Genomic DNA, 18,528 nt, shown 5'->3' with positions numbered 1-18,528 from the left:
TCACAAGAACATGGCAATGTGTTCCTTTTAATTAACGAAAAATCCTAAAATAACTGTCCAGATTAGAGACTTTATAAACTTTGGCAAGGAAACTTTCGAGATCAATGTTTCTTAGCTGTTGTTTGTTTATGTCTCATATAGGGTTTTTGTGGCGCAATTGGTTAGCGCGTTCGGCTGTTAACTGGAATGTTGGTGGTTCAATCCCACCCAGGGACGAGAATATTCTATTAATCAAGTTTTGGGGATTTTTAGGTAGAGAATTCAACATGTCAAACTACCTATTTTAAGGAAGGGTTCAAGACTTTCTCTGAAACAATTATCTCTAAAGTGAGTTTAATTTGATTTAAGCCAATTTATTCAACATTTAGAAAATACCTGAAGGTTAATGTTGTTCCTGGTGATATCTAATCAGCAGAATGCAACCTAGCAGCATTTTTCAGTGGAAGCCTGTGTTATGTTAAAACCAGGTGTTATCTTATCAGTACAAAGGTAAGGAATTAAGAAAAACTTTTTGAAGTGTGAAGATTTTTCTTACAAAATCATTGTCTTATTGCATCACCAAAGTGTAAGCTGGAAAGATGATTTTGATAAATTACTTGTTATATCACCTGATTTGCTCTTCTGGAGTCAATGTAGTTTGTTTTTCTGAATAACCATAGAAGTAATAGGGTAAATTAAAGACATTATGTGGATTTTTTGCTACAGCACTTCTGTCAAAATACGATTAAAATGAGTTAAGATGATAATGGATTTTCTACTATAAGCAAAGACCAAAAAAGTCAAAATAGCAATCCCAATTTTAGATTTGATAAATGAAAATAGCACATAGTAGAGGATGGTTTCGATCCATCGACCTCTGGGTTATGGGCCCAGCACGCTTCCGCTGCACCACTCTGCTGCTCATGGAAGTGCTTAGAACTCAAGAAAGGTTGATTCATCACAAGAACATGGCAATGTGTTCCTTTTAATTAACGAAAAATCCTAAAATAACTGTCCAGATTAGAGACTTTATAAACTTTGGCAAGGAAACTTTCCAGAACAAAGTTTCTTAGCTGTTGTTTGTTTATGTCTCATATAGGGTTTCTGTGGTGCAATTGGTTTGCGCGTTCGGCTGTTAACTGGAATGTTGGTGGTTCAATCCCACCCAGGGACGAGATTATTCTATTAATCAAGTTTTGGGGATTTTTAGGTAGAGAAGTCAACATGTCAAACTACCTATTCTAAGGAAGGGTTCAAGACTTTCTCTGAAACAATTATCTCTAAAGTGAGTTTAATTTGATTTAAGCCAATTTATTCAACATTTAGAAAATACCTGAAGGTTAATGTTGTTCCTGGTGATATCTAATCAGCAGAATGCAACCTAGCAGCATTTTTAAGTGAAAGCCTTTGTTATGTTATAACCAGGTGTTATCTTATCAGTACAAAGGTAAGGAATTAAGAAAAACTTTTTGAAGTGTGAAGATTTTTCTTACAAAATCATTGTCTTATTGCATCACCAAAGTGTAAGCTGGAAAGATGATTTTGATAAATTACTTGTTAGATCACCTGATTTGCTCTTCTGGAGTCAATGTAGTTTGTTTTTCTCAATAACCATAGAAGTAATAGGGTAAAGTAAAGACATTATGTGGATTTTTTGCTACAGCACTTCTGTCAAAATACGATTAAAATGAGTTAAGATGATAATGGATTTTCTACTATAAGCAAAGACCAAAAAAGTCAAAATAGCAATCCCAATTTTAGATTTGATAAATGAAAATAGCACATAGCAGAGGATGGTTTCGATCCATCGACCGCTGGGTTTTGGGCCCAGCACGCTTCCGCTGCGCCACTCTGCTGCTCATGGAAGTGCTTAGAACTCAAGAAGGGTTGATTCATCACAAGAACATGGCAATGTGTTCCTTTTAATTAACGAAAAATCCTAAAATAACTGTCCAGATTAGAGACTTTATAAACTTTGGCAAGGAAACTTTCGAGATCAATGTTTCTTAGCTGTTGTTTGTTTATGTCTCATATAGGGTTTCTGTGGCGCAATTGGTTAGCGCGTTCGGCTGTTAACTGGAATGTTGGTGGTTCAATCCCACCCAGGGACGAGAATATTCTATTAATCAAGTTTTGGGGATTTTTAGGTAGAGAATTCAACATGTCAAACTACCTATTTTAAGGAAGGGTTCAAGACTTTCTCTGAAACAATTATCTCTAAAGTGAGTTTAATTTGATTTAAGCCAATTTATTCAACATTTAGAAAATACCTGAAGGTTAATGTTGTTCCTGGTGATATCTAATCAGCAGAATGCAACCTAGCAGCATTTTTAAGTGGAAGCCTGTGTTATGTTAAAACCAGGTGTTATCTTATCAGTACAAAGGTAAGGAATTAAGAAAAACTTTTTGAAGTGTGAAGATTTTTCTTACAAAATCATTGTCTTATTGCATCACCAAAGTGTAAGCTGGAAAGATGATTTTGATAAATTACTTGTTAGATCACCTGATTTGCTCTTCTGGAGTCAATGTAGTTTGTTTTTCTCAATAACCATAGAAGTAATAGGGTAAATTACAGACATTATGTGGATTTTTTGCTACAGCACTTCTGTCAAAATACGATTAAAATGAGTTAAGATGATAATGGATTTTCTACTATAAGCAAAGACCAAAAAAGTCAAAATAGCAATCCCAATTTTAGATTTGATAAATGAAAATAGCACATAGCAGAGGATGGTTTCGATCCATCGACCTCTGGGTTATGGGCCCAGCACGCTTCCGCTGCGCCACTCTGCTGCTCATGGAAGTGCTTAGAACTCAAGAAGGGTTGATTCATCACAAGAACATGGCAATGTGTTCCTTTTAATTAACGAAAAATCCTAAAATAACTGTCCAGATTAGAGACTTTATAAACTTTGGCAAGGAAACTTTCCAGATCAATGTTTCTTAGCTGTTGTTTGTTTATGTCTCATATAGGGTTTCTGTGGTGCAATTGTTTAGCGCGTTCGGCTGTTAACTGGTATGTTGGTGGTTCAATCCCACCCAGGGACGAGAATATTCTATTAATCAAGTTTTGGGGATTTTTAGGTAGAGAAGTCAACATGTCAAACTCCCTATTTTAAGGAAGGGTTCAAGACTTTCTCTGAAACAATTATCTCTAAAGTGAGTTTAATTTGATTTAAGCCAATTTATTCAACATTTAGAAAATACCTGAAGGTTAATGTTGTTCCTGGTGATATCTAATCAGCAGAATGCAACCTAGCAGCATTTTTAAGTGAAAGCCTTTGTTATGTTATAACCAGGTGTTATCTTATCAGTACAAAGGTAAGGAATTAAGAAAAACTTTTTGAAGTGTGAAGATTTTTCTTACAAAATCATTGTCTTATTGCATCACCAAAGTGTAAGCTGGAAAGATGATTTTGATAAATTACTTGTTAGATCACCTGATTTGCTCTTCTGGAGTCAATGTAGTTTGTTTTTCTCAATAACCATAGAAGTAATAGGGTAAAGTAAAGACATTATGTGGATTTTTTGCTACACCACTTCTGTCAAAATACGATTAAAATGAGTTAAGATGATAATGGATTTTCTACTATAAGCAAAGACCAAAAAAGTCAAAATAGCAATCCCAATTTTAGATTTGATAAATGAAAATAGCACAGGATGGTTTTGATCCATCGACCTCTGGGTTATGGGCCCAGCACGCTTCCGCTGCGCCACTCTGCTGCTCATGGAAGTGCTTAGAACTCAAGAAGGGTTGATTCATCACAAGAACATGGCAATGTGTTCCTTTTAATTAACGAAAAATCCTAAAATAACTGTCCAGTTTAGAGACTTTATAAACTTTGGCAAGGAAACTTTCCAGATCAATGTTTCTTAGCTGTTGTTTGTTTATGTCTCATATAGGGTTTCTGTGGAGCAATTGGTTAGCGCATTCGGCTGTTAACTGGAATGTTGGTGGTTCAATCCCACCCAGGGACGAGAATATTCTATTAATCAAGTTTTGGGGATTTTTCGGTAGAGAATTTAACATGTCAAACTACCTATTTTAAGGAAGGGTTCAAGACTTTCTCTGAAACAATTATCTCTAAAGTGAGTTTAATTTGATTTAAGCCAATTTATTCAACATTTAGAAAATACCTGAAGGTTAATGTTGTTCCCGGAAATATCTAATCAGCAGAATGCAACCTAGCAGCATTTTTAAGTGGAAGCCTGTGTTATGTTAAAACCAGGTGTTATCTTATCAGTACAAAGGTAAGGAATTAAGAAAAACTTTTTGAAGTGTGAAGATTTTTCTTACAAAATCATTGTCTTATTGCATCACCAATGTGTAAGCTGGAAAGATGATTTTGATAAATTACTTGTTAGATCACCTGATTTGCTCTTCTGGAGTCAATGTAGTTTGTTTTTCTCAATAACCATAGAAGTAATAGGGTAAAGTAAAGACATTATGTGGATTTTTTGCTACAGCACTTCTGTCAAAATAGGAATTAAATGAGTTAAGATGATAATGGATTTTCTACTATAAGCAAAGACCAAAAAAGTCAAAATAGCAATCCCAATTTTAGATTTGATAAATGAAAATAGCACATAGCAGAGGATGGTTTCGATCCATCGACCTCTGGGTTATGGGCCCAGCACGCTTCCGCTGCGCCACTCTGCTGCTCATGGAAATGCTTAGAACTCAAGAAGGGTTGATTCATCACAAGAACATGGCAATGTGTTCCTTTTAATTAACGAAAAATCATAAAATAACTGTCCAGGTTAGAGACTTTATAAACTTTGGCAAGGAAACTTTCCAGATCAATCTTTCTTAGCTGTTGTTTGTTTATGTATCACATAGGGTCTCTGTGGCGCAATTGGTAAGCGTGTTCGGCTGTTAACCGGAAGGTTGGTGGTTCAATCCCACCCAGGGACGAGAATCTTCTATTAGTCAAATTTTGGGGAATTTTAGGTAGAGAAGTCAACATGTCAAACTACCTATTTTATGGTAGGGTTCAAGACTTTCTCTGAAACAATTATCTCTAAAGTGAGTTTAATTTGATTTAAGGCAATTTATTCAACATTTAGAAAATACCTGAAGGTTAATGTTTTTCCTGGTGATATCTAATCAGCAGAATGCAACCTAGCAGCATTTTTAAGTGAAAGCCTGTGTTATGTTAAAACCAGGTCTTATCTTATCAGTACAAAGGTAAGGAATTAAGAAAAACTTTTTGAAGTTTGAAGATTTTTCTTACAAAATCATTTTCTTATTGCATCACCAAAGTGTAAGCTGGAAAGATGATTTTGATAAATTACTTGTTAGAACACCTGATTTGCTCTTCTGGAGTCAATGTAGTTTGTTTTTCTCAATAACCATAGAAGTAATAGGGTAAAGTAAAGACATTAAGTGGATTTTTTGCTACAGCACTTCTGTCAAAATTTGATTAAAATGAGTTAAGATGATAATGGATTTTCTACTATAAGCAAAGACCAAAAAAGTCAAAATAGCAATCCCAATTTTAGATTTGATAAATCAAAATAGCACATAGCAGAGGATGGTTTCGATCCATCGACCGCTGGGTTTTGGGCCCAGCACGCTTCCGCTGCGCCACTCTGCTGCTCATGGAAGTGCTTAGAACTCAAGAAGGGTTGATTCATCACAAGAACATGGCAATGTGTTCCTTTTAATTAACGAAAAATCCTAAAATAACTGTCCAGATTAGAGACTTTATAAACTTTGGCAAGGAAACTTTCGAGATCAATGTTTCTTAGCTGTTGTTTGTTTATGTCTCATATAGGGTTTCTGTGGCGCAATTGGTTAGCGCGTTCGGCTGTTAACTGGAATGTTGGTGGTTCAATCCCACCCAGGGACGAGAATATTCTATTAATCAAGTTTTGGGGATTTTTAGGTAGAGAATTCAACATGTCAAACTACCTATTTTAAGGAAGGGTTCAAGACTTTCTCTGAAACAATTATCTCTAAAGTGAGTTTAATTTGATTTAAGCCAATTTATTCAACATTTAGAAAATACCTGAAGGTTAATGTTGTTCCTGGTGATATCTAATCAGCAGAATGCAACCTAGCAGCATTTTTAAGTGGAAGCCTGTGTTATGTTAAAACCAGGTGTTATCTTATCAGTACAAAGGTAAGGAATTAAGAAAAACTTTTTGAAGTGTGAAGATTTTTCTTACAAAATCATTGTCTTATTGCATCACCAAAGTGTAAGCTGGAAAGATGATTTTGATAAATTACTTGTTAGATCACCTGATTTGCTCTTCTGGAGTCAATGTAGTTTGTTTTTCTCAATAACCATAGAAGTAATAGGGTAAATTACAGACATTATGTGGATTTTTTGCTACAGCACTTCTGTCAAAATACGATTAAAATGAGTTAAGATGATAATGGATTTTCTACTATAAGCAAAGACCAAAAAAGTCAAAATAGCAATCCCAATTTTAGATTTGATAAATGAAAATAGCACATAGCAGAGGATGGTTTCGATCCATCGACCTCTGGGTTATGGGCCCAGCACGCTTCCGCTGCGCCACTCTGCTGCTCATGGAAGTGCTTAGAACTCAAGAACGGTTGATTCATCACAAGAACATGGCAATGTGTTCCTTTTAATTAACGAAAAATCCTAAAATAACTGTCCAGATTAGAGACTTTATAAACTTTGGCAAGGAAACTTTCCAGATCAATGTTTCTTAGCTGTTGTTTGTTTATGTCTCATATAGGGTTTCTGTGGTGCAATTGTTTAGCGCGTTCGGCTGTTAACTGGTATGTTGGTGGTTCAATCCCACCCAGGGACGAGAATATTCTATTAATCAAGTTTTGGGGATTTTTAGGTAGAGAAGTCAACATGTCAAACTCCCTATTTTAAGGAAGGGTTCAAGACTTTCTCTGAAACAATTATCTCTAAAGTGAGTTTAATTTGATTTAAGCCAATTTATTCAACATTTAGAAAATACCTGAAGGTTAATGTTGTTCCTGGTGATATCTAATCAGCAGAATGCAACCTAGCAGCATTTTTAAGTGAAAGCCTTTGTTATGTTATAACCAGGTGTTATCTTATCAGTACAAAGGTAAGGAATTAAGAAAAACTTTTTGAAGTGTGAAGATTTTTCTTACAAAATCATTGTCTTATTGCATCACCAAAGTGTAAGCTGGAAAGATGATTTTGATAAATTACTTGTTAGATCACCTGATTTGCTCTTCTGGAGTCAATGTAGTTTGTTTTTCTCAATAACCATAGAAGTAATAGGGTAAAGTAAAGACATTATGTGGATTTTTTGCTACACCACTTCTGTCAAAATACGATTAAAATGAGTTAAGATGATAATGGATTTTCTACTATAAGCAAAGACCAAAAAAGTCAAAATAGCAATCCCAATTTTAGATTTGATAAATGAAAATAGCACATAGCAAAGGATGGTTTCGATCCATCGACCTCTGGGTTATGGGCCCAGCACGCTTCCGCTGCGCCACTCTGCTGCTCATGGAAGTGCTTAGAACTCAAGAAGGGTTGATTCATCACAAGAACATGGCAATGTGTTCCTTTTAATTAACGAAAAATCCTAAAATAACTGTCCAGTTTAGAGACTTTATAAACTTTGGCAAGGAAACTTTCCAGATCAATGTTTCTTAGCTGTTGTTTGTTTATGTCTCATATAGGGTTTCTGTGGCGCAATTGGTTAGCGCGTTCGGCTGTTAACTGGAATGTTGGTGGTTCAATCCCACCCAGGGATGAGAATATTCTATTAATCAAGTTTTGGGGATTTTTCGGTAGAGAATTTAACATGTCAAACTACCTATTTTAAGGAAGGGTTCAAGACTTTCTCTGAAACAATTATCTCTAAAGTGAGTTTAATTTGATTTAAGCCAATTTATTCAACATTTAGAAAATACCTGAAGGTTAATGTTGTTCCTGGTGATATCTAATCAGCAGAATGCAACCTAGCAGCATTTTTAAGTGAAAGCCTTTGTTATGTTATAACCAGGTGTTATCTTATCAGTACAAAGGTAAGGAATTAAGAAAAACTTTTTGAAGTGTGAAGATTTTTCTTACAAAATCATTGTCTTATTGCATCACCAAAGTGTAAGCTGGAAAGATGATTTTGATAAATTACTTGTTAGATCACCTGATTTGCTCTTCTGGAGTCAATGTAGTTTGTTTTTCTCAATAACCATAGAAGTAATAGGGTAAATTAAAGACATTATGTGGATTTTTTGCTACAGCACTTCTGTCAAAATACGATTAAAATGAGTTAAGATGATAATGGATTTTCTACTATAAGCAAAGACCAAAAAAGTCAAAATAGCAATCCCAATTTTAGATTTGATAAATGAAAATAGCACATAGCAGAGGATGGTTTCGATCCATCGACCGCTGGGTTATGGGCCCAGCACGCTTCCGCTGCGCCACTCTGCTGCTCATGGAAGTGCTTAGAACTCAAGAAGGGTTGATTCATCACAAGAACATGGCAATGTGTTCCTTTTAATTAACGAAAAATCCTAAAATAACTGTCCAGATTAGAGACTTTATAAACTTTGGCAAGGAAACTTTCGAGATCAATGTTTCTTAGCTGTTGTTTGTTTATGTCTCATATAGGGTTTTTGTGGCGCAATTGGTTAGCGCGTTCGGCTGTTAACTGGAATGTTGGTGGTTCAATCCCACCCAGGGACGAGAATATTCTATTAATCAAGTTTTGGGGATTTTTAGGTAGAGAATTCAACATGTCAAACTACCTATTTTAAGGAAGGGTTCAAGACTTTCTCTGAAACAATTATCTCTAAAGTGAGTTTAATTTGATTTAAGCCAATTTATTCAACATTTAGAAAATACCTGAAGGTTAATGTTGTTCCTGGTGATATCTAATCAGCAGAATGCAACCTAGCAGCATTTTTCAGTGGAAGCCTGTGTTATGTTAAAACCAGGTGTTATCTTATCAGTACAAAGGTAAGGAATTAAGAAAAACTTTTTGAAGTGTGAAGATTTTTCTTACAAAATCATTGTCTTATTGCATCACCAAAGTGTAAGCTGGAAAGATGATTTTGATAAATTACTTGTTATATCACCTGATTTGCTCTTCTGGAGTCAATGTAGTTTGTTTTTCTGAATAACCATAGAAGTAATAGGGTAAATTAAAGACATTATGTGGATTTTTTGCTACAGCACTTCTGTCAAAATACGATTAAAATGAGTTAAGATGATAATGGATTTTCTACTATAAGCAAAGACCAAAAAAGTCAAAATAGCAATCCCAATTTTAGATTTGATAAATGAAAATAGCACATAGTAGAGGATGGTTTCGATCCATCGACCTCTGGGTTATGGGCCCAGCACGCTTCCGCTGCACCACTCTGCTGCTCATGGAAGTGCTTAGAACTCAAGAAAGGTTGATTCATCACAAGAACATGGCAATGTGTTCCTTTTAATTAACGAAAAATCCTAAAATAACTGTCCAGATTAGAGACTTTATAAACTTTGGCAAGGAAACTTTCCAGAACAAAGTTTCTTAGCTGTTGTTTGTTTATGTCTCATATAGGGTTTCTGTGGTGCAATTGGTTTGCGCGTTCGGCTGTTAACTGGAATGTTGGTGGTTCAATCCCACCCAGGGACGAGATTATTCTATTAATCAAGTTTTGGGGATTTTTAGGTAGAGAAGTCAACATGTCAAACTACCTATTCTAAGGAAGGGTTCAAGACTTTCTCTGAAACAATTATCTCTAAAGTGAGTTTAATTTGATTTAAGCCAATTTATTCAACATTTAGAAAATACCTGAAGGTTAATGTTGTTCCTGGTGATATCTAATCAGCAGAATGCAACCTAGCAGCATTTTTAAGTGAAAGCCTTTGTTATGTTATAACCAGGTGTTATCTTATCAGTACAAAGGTAAGGAATTAAGAAAAACTTTTTGAAGTGTGAAGATTTTTCTTACAAAATCATTGTCTTATTGCATCACCAAAGTGTAAGCTGGAAAGATGATTTTGATAAATTACTTGTTAGATCACCTGATTTGCTCTTCTGGAGTCAATGTAGTTTGTTTTTCTCAATAACCATAGAAGTAATAGGGTAAAGTAAAGACATTATGTGGATTTTTTGCTACAGCACTTCTGTCAAAATACGATTAAAATGAGTTAAGATGATAATGGATTTTCTACTATAAGCAAAGACCAAAAAAGTCAAAATAGCAATCCCAATTTTAGATTTGATAAATGAAAATAGCACATAGCAGAGGATGGTTTCGATCCATCGACCGCTGGGTTTTGGGCCCAGCACGCTTCCGCTGCGCCACTCTGCTGCTCATGGAAGTGCTTAGAACTCAAGAAGGGTTGATTCATCACAAGAACATGGCAATGTGTTCCTTTTAATTAACGAAAAATCCTAAAATAACTGTCCAGATTAGAGACTTTATAAACTTTGGCAAGGAAACTTTCGAGATCAATGTTTCTTAGCTGTTGTTTGTTTATGTCTCATATAGGGTTTCTGTGGCGCAATTGGTTAGCGCGTTCGGCTGTTAACTGGAATGTTGGTGGTTTAATCCCACCCAGGGACGAGAATATTCTATTAATCAAGTTTTGGGGATTTTTAGGTAGAGAATTCAACATGTCAAACTACCTATTTTAAGGAAGGGTTCAAGACTTTCTCTGAAACAATTATCTCTAAAGTGAGTTTAATTTGATTTAAGCCAATTTATTCAACATTTAGAAAATACCTGAAGGTTAATGTTGTTCCTGGTGATATCTAATCAGCAGAATGCAACCTAGCAGCATTTTTAAGTGGAAGCCTGTGTTATGTTAAAACCAGGTGTTATCTTATCAGTACAAAGGTAAGGAATTAAGAAAAACTTTTTGAAGTGTGAAGATTTTTCTTACAAAATCATTGTCTTATTGCATCACCAAAGTGTAAGCTGGAAAGATGATTTTGATAAATTACTTGTTAGATCACCTGATTTGCTCTTCTGGAGTCAATGTAGTTTGTTTTTCTCAATAACCATAGAAGTAATAGGGTAAATTACAGACATTATGTGGATTTTTTGCTACAGCACTTCTGTCAAAATACGATTAAAATGAGTTAAGATGATAATGGATTTTCTACTATAAGCAAAGACCAAAAAAGTCAAAATAGCAATCCCAATTTTAGATTTGATAAATGAAAATAGCACATAGCAGAGGATGGTTTCGATCCATCGACCTCTGGGTTATGGGCCCAGCACGCTTCCGCTGCGCCACTCTGCTGCTCATGGAAGTGCTTAGAACTCAAGAAGGGTTGATTCATCACAAGAACATGGCAATGTGTTCCTTTTAATTAACGAAAAATCCTAAAATAACTGTCCAGATTAGAGACTTTATAAACTTTGGCAAGGAAACTTTCCAGATCAATGTTTCTTAGCTGTTGTTTGTTTATGTCTCATATAGGGTTTCTGTGGTGCAATTGTTTAGCGCGTTCGGCTGTTAACTGGTATGTTGGTGGTTCAATCCCACCCAGGGACGAGAATATTCTATTAATCAAGTTTTGGGGATTTTTAGGTAGAGAAGTCAACATGTCAAACTCCCTATTTTAAGGAAGGGTTCAAGACTTTCTCTGAAACAATTATCTCTAAAGTGAGTTTAATTTGATTTAAGCCAATTTATTCAACATTTAGAAAATACCTGAAGGTTAATGTTGTTCCTGGTGATATCTAATCAGCAGAATGCAACCTAGCAGCATTTTTAAGTGAAAGCCTTTGTTATGTTATAACCAGGTGTTATCTTATCAGTACAAAGGTAAGGAATTAAGAAAAACTTTTTGAAGTGTGAAGATTTTTCTTACAAAATCATTGTCTTATTGCATCACCAAAGTGTAAGCTGGAAAGATGATTTTGATAAATTACTTGTTAGATCACCTGATTTGCTCTTCTGGAGTCAATGTAGTTTGTTTTTCTCAATAACCATAGAAGTAATAGGGTAAAGTAAAGACATTATGTGGATTTTTTGCTACACCACTTCTGTCAAAATACGATTAAAATGAGTTAAGATGATAATGGATTTTCTACTATAAGCAAAGACCAAAAAAGTCAAAATAGCAATCCCAATTTTAGATTTGATAAATGAAAATAGCACATAGCAGAGGATGGTTTCGATCCATCGACCGCTGGGTTATGGGCCCAGCACGCTTCCGCTGCGCCACTCTGCTGCTCATGGAAGTGCTTAGAACTCAAGAAGGGTTGATTCATCACAAGAACATGGCAATGTGTTCCTTTTAATTAACGAAAAATCCTAAAATAACTGTCCAGATTAGAGACTTTATAAACTTTGGCAAGGAAACTTTCGAGATCAATGTTTCTTAGCTGTTGTTTGTTTATGTCTCATATAGGGTTTTTGTGGCGCAATTGGTTAGCGCGTTCGGCTGTTAACTGGAATGTTGGTGGTTCAATCCCACCCAGGGACGAGAATATTCTATTAATCAAGTTTTGGGGATTTTTAGGTAGAGAATTCAACATGTCAAACTACCTATTTTAAGGAAGGGTTCAAGACTTTCTCTGAAACAATTATCTCTAAAGTGAGTTTAATTTGATTTAAGCCAATTTATTCAACATTTAGAAAATACCTGAAGGTTAATGTTGTTCCTGGTGATATCTAATCAGCAGAATGCAACCTAGCAGCATTTTTCAGTGGAAGCCTGTGTTATGTTAAAACCAGGTGTTATCTTATCAGTACAAAGGTAAGGAATTAAGAAAAACTTTTTGAAGTGTGAAGATTTTTCTTACAAAATCATTGTCTTATTGCATCACCAAAGTGTAAGCTGGAAAGATGATTTTGATAAATTACTTGTTATATCACCTGATTTGCTCTTCTGGAGTCAATGTAGTTTGTTTTTCTGAATAACCATAGAAGTAATAGGGTAAATTAAAGACATTATGTGGATTTTTTGCTACAGCACTTCTGTCAAAATACGATTAAAATGAGTTAAGATGATAATGGATTTTCTACTATAAGCAAAGACCAAAAAAGTCAAAATAGCAATCCCAATTTTAGATTTGATAAATGAAAATAGCACATAGTAGAGGATGGTTTCGATCCATCGACCTCTGGGTTATGGGCCCAGCACGCTTCCGCTGCACCACTCTGCTGCTCATGGAAGTGCTTAGAACTCAAGAAAGGTTGATTCATCACAAGAACATGGCAATGTGTTCCTTTTAATTAACGAAAAATCCTAAAATAACTGTCCAGATTAGAGACTTTATAAACTTTGGCAAGGAAACTTTCCAGAACAAAGTTTCTTAGCTGTTGTTTGTTTATGTCTCATATAGGGTTTCTGTGGTGCAATTGGTTTGCGCGTTCGGCTGTTAACTGGAATGTTGGTGGTTCAATCCCACCCAGGGACGAGATTATTCTATTAATCAAGTTTTGGGGATTTTTAGGTAGAGAAGTCAACATGTCAAACTACCTATTCTAAGGAAGGGTTCAAGACTTTCTCTGAAACAATTATCTCTAAAGTGAGTTTAATTTGATTTAAGCCAATTTATTCAACATTTAGAAAATACCTGAAGGTTAATGTTGTTCCTGGTGATATCTAATCAGCAGAATGCAACCTAGCAGCATTTTTAAGTGAAAGCCTTTGTTATGTTATAACCAGGTGTTATCTTATCAGTACAAAGGTAAGGAATTAAGAAAAACTTTTTGAAGTGTGAAGATTTTTCTTACAAAATCATTGTCTTATTGCATCACCAAAGTGTAAGCTGGAAAGATGATTTTGATAAATTACTTGTTAGATCACCTGATTTGCTCTTCTGGAGTCAATGTAGTTTGTTTTTCTCAATAACCATAGAAGTAATAGGGTAAAGTAAAGACATTATGTGGATTTTTTGCTACAGCACTTCTGTCAAAATACGATTAAAATGAGTTAAGATGATAATGGATTTTCTACTATAAGCAAAGACCAAAAAAGTCAAAATAGCAATCCCAATTTTAGATTTGATAAATGAAAATAGCACATAGCAGAGGATGGTTTCGATCCATCGACCGCTGGGTTTTGGGCCCAGCACGCTTCCGCTGCGCCACTCTGCTGCTCATGGAAGTGCTTAGAACTCAAGAAGGGTTGATTCATCACAAAAACATGGCAATGTGTTCCTTTTAATTAACGAAAAATCCTAAAATAACTGTCCAGATTAGAGACTTTATAAACTTTGGCAAGGAAACTTTCGAGATCAATGTTTCTTAGCTGTTGTTTGTTTATGTCTCATATAGGGTTTCTGTGGCGCAATTGGTTAGCGCGTTCGGCTGTTAACTGGAATGTTGGTGGTTCAATCCCACCCAGGGACGAGAATATTCTATTAATCAAGTTTTGGGGATTTTTAGGTAGAGAATTCAACATGTCAAACTACCTATTTTAAGGAAGGGTTCAAGACTTTCTCTGAAACAATTATCTCTAAAGTGAGTTTAATTTGATTTAAGCCAATTTATTCAACATTTAGAAAATACCTGAAGGTTAATGTTGTTCCTGGTGATATCTAATCAGCAGAATGCAACCTAGCAGCATTTTTAAGTGGAAGCCTGTGTTATGTTAAAACCAGGTGTTATCTTATCAGTACAAAGGTAAGGAATTAAGAAAAACTTTTTGAAGTGTGAAGATTTTTCTTACAAAATCATTGTCTTATTGCATCACCAAAGTGTAAGCTGGAAAGATGATTTTGATAAATTACTTGTTAGATCACCTGATTTGCTCTTCTGGAGTCAATGTAGTTTGTTTTTCTCAATAACCATAGAAGTAATAGGGTAAATTACAGACATTATGTGGATTTTTTGCTACAGCACTTCTGTCAAAATACGATTAAAATGAGTTAAGATGATAATGGATTTTCTACTATAAGCAAAGACCAAAAAAGTCAAAATAGCAATCCCAATTTTAGATTTGATAAATGAAAATAGCACATAGCAGAGGATGGTTTCGATCCATCGACCTCTGGGTTATGGGCCCAGCACGCTTCCGCTGCGCCACTCTGCTGCTCATGGAAGTGCTTAGAACTCAAGAAGGGTTGATTCATCACAAGAACATGGCAATGTGTTCCTTTTAATTAACGAAAAATCCTAAAATAACTGTCCAGATTAGAGACTTTATAAACTTTGGCAAGGAAACTTTCCAGATCAATGTTTCTTAGCTGTTGTTTGTTTATGTCTCATATAGGGTTTCTGTGGTGCAATTGTTTAGCGCGTTTGGCTGTTAACTGGTATGTTGGTGGTTCAATCCCACCCAGGGACGAGAATATTCTATTAATCAAGTTTTGGGGATTTTTAGGTAGAGAAGTCAACATGTCAAACTCCCTATTTTAAGGAAGGGTTCAAGACTTTCTCTGAAACAATTATCTCTAAAGTGAGTTTAATTTGATTTAAGCCAATTTATTCAACATTTAGAAAATACCTGAAGGTTAATGTTGTTCCTGGTGATATCTAATCAGCAGAATGCAACCTAGCAGCATTTTTAAGTGAAAGCCTTTGTTATGTTATAACCAGGTGTTATCTTATCAGTACAAAGGTAAGGAATTAAGAAAAACTTTTTGAAGTGTGAAGATTTTTCTTACAAAATCATTGTCTTATTGCATCACCAAAGTGTAAGCTGGAAAGATGATTTTGATAAATTACTTGTTAGATCACCTGATTTGCTCTTCTGGAGTCAATGTAGTTTGTTTTTCTCAATAACCATAGAAGTAATAGGGTAAAGTAAAGACATTATGTGGATTTTTTGCTACACCACTTCTGTCAAAATACGATTAAAATGAGTTAAGATGATAATGGATTTTCTACTATAAGCAAAGACCAAAAAAGTCAAAATAGCAATCCCAATTTTAGATTTGATAAATGAAAATAGCACAGGATGGTTTTGATCCATCGACCTCTGGGTTATGGGCCCAGCACGCTTCCGCTGCGCCACTCTGCTGCTCATGGAAGTGCTTAGAACTCAAGAAGGGTTGATTCATCACAAGAACATGGCAATGTGTTCCTTTTAATTAACGAAAAATCCTAAAATAACTGTCCAGTTTAGAGACTTTATAAACTTTGGCAAGGAAACTTTCCAGATCAATGTTTCTTAGCTGTTGTTTGTTTATGTCTCATATAGGGTTTCTGTGGAGCAATTGGTTAGCGCATTCGGCTGTTAACTGGAATGTTGGTGGTTCAATCCCACCCAGGGACGAGAATATTCTATTAATCAAGTTTTGGGGATTTTTCGGTAGAGAATTTAACATGTCAAACTACCTATTTTAAGGAAGGGTTCAAGACTTTCTCTGAAACAATTATCTCTAAAGTGAGTTTAATTTGATTTAAGCCAATTTATTCAACATTTAGAAAATACCTGAAGGTTAATGTTGTTCCCGGAAATATCTAATCAGCAGAATGCAACCTAGCAGCATTTTTAAGTGGAAGCCTGTGTTATGTTAAAACCAGGTGTTATCTTATCAGTACAAAGGTAAGGAATTAAGAAAAACTTTTTGAAGTGTGAAGATTTTTCTTACAAAATCATTGTCTTATTGCATCACCAATGTGTAAGCTGGAAAGATGATTTTGATAAATTACTTGTTAGATCACCTGATTTGCTCTTCTGGAGTCAATGTAGTTTGTTTTTCTCAATAACCATAGAAGTAATAGGGTAAAGTAAAGACATTATGTGGATTTTTTGCTACAGCACTTCTGTCAAAATAGGAATTAAATGAGTTAAGATGATAATGGATTTTCTACTATAAGCAAAGACCAAAAAAGTCAAAATAGCAATCCCAATTTTAGATTTGATAAATGAAAATAGCACATAGCAGAGGATGGTTTCGATCCATCGACCTCTGGGTTATGGGCCCAGCACGCTTCCGCTGCGCCACTCTGCTGCTCATGGAAATGCTTAGAACTCAAGAAGGGTTGATTCATCACAAGAACATGGCAATGTGTTCCTTTTAATTAACGAAAAATCATAAAATAACTGTCCAGGTTAGAGACTTTATAAACTTTGGCAAGGAAACTTTCCAGATCAATCTTTCTTAGCTGTTGTTTGTTTATGTATCACATAGGGTCTCTGTGGCGCAATTGGTAAGCGTGTTCGGCTGTTAACCGGAAGGTTGGTGGTTCAATCCCACCCAGGGACGAGAATCTTCTATTAGTCAAATTTTGGGGAATTTTAGGTAGAGAAGTCAACATGTCAAACTACCTATTTTATGGTAGGGTTCAAGACTTTCTCTGAAACAATTATCTCTAAAGTGAGTTTAATTTGATTTAAGGCAATTTATTCAACATTTAGAAAATACCTGAAGGTTAATGTTTTTCCTGGTGATATCTAATCAGCAGAATGCAACCTAGCAGCATTTTTAAGTGAAAGCCTGTGTTATGTTAAAACCAGGTCTTATCTTATCAGTACAAAGGTAAGGAATTAAGAAAAACTTTTTGAAGTTTGAAGATTTTTCTTACAAAATCATTTTCTTATTGCATCACCAAAGTGTAAGCTGGAAAGATGATTTTGATAAATTACTTGTTAGAACACCTGATTTGCTCTTCTGGAGTCAATGTAGTTTGTTTTTCTCAATAACCATAGAAGTAATAGGGTAAAGTAAAGACATTAAGTGGATTTTTTGCTACAGCACTTCTGTCAAAATTTGATTAAAATGAGTTAAGATGATAATGGATTTTCTACTATAAGCAAAGACCAAAAAAGTCAAAATAGCAATCCCAATTTTAGATTTGATAAATCAAAATAGCACATAGCAGAGGATGGTTTCGATCCATAGACCTCTGGGTTATGGGCCCAGCAAGCTTCTGCTGCGCCACTCTGCTGCTCATGGAAGTACTGAGAACTCAAGAAGGGTTGATTCATCACAAGAACATGGCAATGTGTTCCTTTTAATTAACGAAAAATCCTAAAATAACTGTCCAGATTAGAGACTTTATAAACTTTGGCAAGGAAACTTTCCAGATAAATCTTTTTTAGCAGTTGTTTGTTTATGTCTCATATAGGGTCTCTGTGGCGCAATTGGTTAGCGTGTTCGGCTGTTAACCGGAAGGTTGGTGGTTCAATCCCACCCAGGGATGAGATTCTTCTATTAGTCAAATTTTGGGGAATTTTAGGTAGAGAAGTCAACATGTCAAACTACCTATTTTATGGTAGGGTTCAAGACTTTCTCTGAAACAATTATCTCTAAAGTGAGTTTAATTTGATTTAAGCCAATTTATTCAACATTTAGAAAATACCTGAAGGTTAATGTTGTTCCTGGTGATATCTAATCAGCAGAATGCAACCTAGCAGCATTTTTAAGTGGAAGCCTGTGTTATGTTAAAACCAGGTGTTATCTTATCAGTACAAAGGTAAGGAATTAAGAAAAACTTTTTGAAGTGTGAAGATTTTTCTTACAAAATCATTGTCTTATTGCATCACCATAGTGTAAGCTGGAAAGATGATTTTGATAAATTACTTGTTAGATCACCTGATTTGCTCTTCTGGAGTCAATGTAGTTTGTTTTTCTCAATAACCATAGAAGTAATAGGGTAAATTAAAGACATTATGTGGATTTTTTGCTACAGCACTTCTGTCAAAATACGATTAAAATGAGTTAAG

General features: G+C 35.1%; 3 non-coding genes across 3 annotated transcripts; all 3 read left to right on the top strand.

The window, feature by feature from the left end:
• Positions 1–4,820: 4,820 nt before the first annotated feature.
• On the top strand, positions 4,821–4,894 carry TRNAN-GUU (transfer RNA asparagine (anticodon GUU)). Its single transcript has one exon. It is a non-coding gene; the product is annotated as a tRNA-Asn (tRNA).
• A 12,100-nt stretch (positions 4,895–16,994) lies between these two features.
• On the top strand, positions 16,995–17,068 carry TRNAN-GUU (transfer RNA asparagine (anticodon GUU)). The gene has a single exon. It is a non-coding gene; the product is annotated as a tRNA-Asn (tRNA).
• An 863-nt stretch (positions 17,069–17,931) lies between these two features.
• TRNAN-GUU (transfer RNA asparagine (anticodon GUU)) lies at positions 17,932–18,005 on the top strand. Its single transcript has one exon. It is a non-coding gene; the product is annotated as a tRNA-Asn (tRNA).
• The last annotated feature ends 523 nt before the right edge of the window (positions 18,006–18,528 follow it).

This window comes from Taudactylus pleione, unplaced genomic scaffold (assembly GCF_031769625.1).
Source record: "Taudactylus pleione unplaced genomic scaffold, aTauple2 ptg000134l, whole genome shotgun sequence".
In the NCBI taxonomy this organism is placed as follows: domain Eukaryota; kingdom Metazoa; phylum Chordata; class Amphibia; order Anura; family Myobatrachidae; genus Taudactylus; species Taudactylus pleione.
The sequence above is the reverse complement of the archived record's forward strand: the minus strand, read 5'-3'. Positions and strand labels throughout refer to the sequence as shown.